This window comes from Canis lupus, chromosome 21 (genome assembly GCF_011100685.1).
Source record: "Canis lupus familiaris isolate Mischka breed German Shepherd chromosome 21, alternate assembly UU_Cfam_GSD_1.0, whole genome shotgun sequence".
In the NCBI taxonomy this organism is placed as follows: domain Eukaryota; kingdom Metazoa; phylum Chordata; class Mammalia; order Carnivora; family Canidae; genus Canis; species Canis lupus.
In genome coordinates, this window is record NC_049242.1 from 35,707,386 (window position 1) to 35,710,247 (window position 2,862).

General features: G+C 43.7%; 1 non-coding gene across 1 annotated transcript; it reads right to left on the reverse strand.

Moving 5' to 3' along the window:
- Positions 1-2,444: 2,444 nt before the first annotated feature.
- On the reverse strand, positions 2,445-2,557 carry LOC119865067. The gene has a single exon (XR_005375929.1). It is a non-coding gene; the product is annotated as a U5 spliceosomal RNA (small nuclear RNA).
- Positions 2,558-2,862: the final 305 nt, after the last annotated feature.

Genomic DNA, 2,862 nt, shown 5'->3' on the forward strand with positions numbered 1-2,862 from the left:
CAAGGGCATCACTTGAATGCCCTTGGCTACACTGAAAGCCATGGCTATTTCCCTCTGCTTTCTGAGAACAGTCACTACGTCTCTGTGTGACGCTGCCCTTTCCCTGACCCAGCCCTACATGAAGAGACTGCCTGGAAGAGGGAGGGGAAGGGAGGAGACAAAATAGCGCAGTAGCACCTGCTCCCGGCCTAGCCCCGCTATTTCTCTTTTTCTTCCATCAAAGAAGTTTTTTGTTTTTGTCTTTGTTTTGCTTTCAAGGGTGAGAAAAACAGCTCTGTCTCGCAACTGTGTAGCTCCACATCTGGTGCATTACCCATCGCAGATTCCTTTCTGTTCTCGCTATTCTGATTGTCTATCGTAGAATGATAAAGTACCCCGTAAGTTATTGGTATGAGACGTACACATTTTATTTTAGTCTAAGGTTGCCAGATAAACTATGATGAATGTTTCACCTGTATATATTTTTATCTTTAAATGTTAAAAACTTAAAATTTATCTTCAAGTACTATACATAATAAACAATTTTTTAAATTATTTTTATTTTTTAAAGGTTTTATTTTTTAAATATTTTATTTTTTATTTATTCACGAGAGACACACACACAGAGAGAGAAGCAGAGACACAGGCAGAGGGAGAAGCAGGCCCCATGCAGGGATCCTGATGTGGGACTCGATCCCAGGTCTCCAGGATCAGGCCCTGGACTGAAGGCGGCACTAAACCGCTGAGCCACTGGGCTGACCACGTAAATAAAAATTGAATCCCAGTTAAATTGGGATTTTAGATAAGCAATGTATTTGCTTAAATAGGAGTTTATCCCCTGCAGTACTGGGGGTACAGTCAAACTATACAATTATTCATTATCAATCTGAAATTCAAATTTAACTGGATGGCCTCTATTTTTGTTTGCTAAATCTAGCAACAGTGTCTTGGTCACAGTTTTGTGGGGCAGGAATTTGAGTAGGGATTGGCAGGGGTGAAGGAAGCTCTTCCATGGTGCTTCTACACATGCGTGTCTGGTGCAAGGGTGCTCCGTGGCCTGACGTGCCCTCTTCACAGGAAGTCCCATCCTCCAGGGCTTTTCCATGCACGTAGGGATTTTCAAACAATAGTGGCCCTGGCGTAGGCAGCCTTCTTAACCTGGAGGCTCTGGACCTGGCTCCAGAAACAGGAAATAGAAGCTGTCAGTCTCTTAAGTCTTGGACCTCACAACTGGTACGACATCATTTCTACCTTATTCTACAGGCAGCATCACAAAACACGTGGCTTCACCAGGAGGGGACATAGACCCGGCCTCTTAATGAGAGCAGTGGCAAAGAATCTGCAGTTATCTTTAATCGGCCGCCTCTAAGTTTGGATGTCACCTGAGTTTCTTCCTTCCTTCCTTCCTTTTTCTTTTTTTTTTTAAAGATTTTATTTATTTATTCATGATAGACACAGGAGAGAGAAGCAGAGACACAGGCAGAGGGAGAAGCAGGCTCCACACAGGGAGCCTGATGCGGGATTTGATCCCAGGTCTCCAGGATCACGCCCTGGGCCAAAGGCAGGCACTAAACCGCTGAGCCACCCAGGGATCCCCTTCCTTCCTTTCCTAAAGGCCATGATAGCACCTCCATTCACCTGTTGTCGGGTTGGGTGAAGGGTCCTAGAAAAAGAGCATGATCAGAATACATCATCCCACTATATAACCAAAAAAATGGCCAGGGTCGAATGTTATATGTAGATGATTCCCAACTTACAGTGGTTGGACTGTAAAATTTTTAAAAAATTTTGCAGTGGTGTGAAAGTGATACACACTCAGTAGAAACCAAACTTTAAATTTTGATGTTTCCCTGCACTGGTGATATGTGGTATGATCCTCTCTCGTGTTGCTTGGGAGTGGCCTGGAGCCACAGCTGCCAGTCAGCCATGCCATCAAGACGGTAAATGACTGATACCCTGGCAACCATAGTCCTAGAACCATTCTGTTTTTCACTTTGGGTACAGTGTTCAATACATTACACCAAGTATTCATTATAAAATGGGCTTTGTGTTAGATGGTTTTGCCCAACTGTAGGCTAATGTTCGGAGCACATTTAAGGTAAGCGAGGCTAAGCTATGATAGGTAGGTGTACAGGTGTATCTCTTTTTATTGTGCTTTCCTTTATTACACTTTGCAGCTACCATGTTTTTTACAAATTGAAGGTTCGTGGCAACTGTGCATGGAGCAAGTCTATCAACACAATTTTTATTTTTTTTTAAATGTATTTATTAGAGAGAGAGAGGAAGAGAGAGAGAGAGAGAGACAGAGACAGAGACACAGGCAGAGGGAGAAGCAGGCTCCATGCAGGGAGCCTGATGTGGGATTCGATCCCGGGTCTCCAGGATCACACCCTGGACTGAAGGCGGTGCTAAACCGCTGAGCCACCCGGGCTGCCCCAGTTCTGTTTTTCAAACCAAGAAAGGTGAGACTCGTTAGCTGAGGCCTCAAAAAATTGGATAAAAACTCATAACTGTTCCTCTCCACGGAAATCTTTAGTAAAAGGCGAAAGATTTATGCGATCTGAAGAGAAACGAGTATCAACACAATTTTTCGAACAGCATTTGCTTACTTCTTGTCTGTGCGTCACATTTTAGTAATTCTCATAATATTTCAAATTTTTTCGTTATTTAATTCTTTAAAAAAGATTTTATTTATTTGAGAGAGAGAAGAGCACAAGAGGGGGAGGAGTGGAGGGAGGGAGAGAGAGAAGCAGACACCCTGCCCAACAGGAAACCCAATGAAGGGCTCTGTCCCAGGACCCTGAGATCATGACTTGAGCTGATAGCAGGTGCTTAACCAACTGAGCCACCCAGGTGCCCCACTTTTTCATTATTTATCGTGGT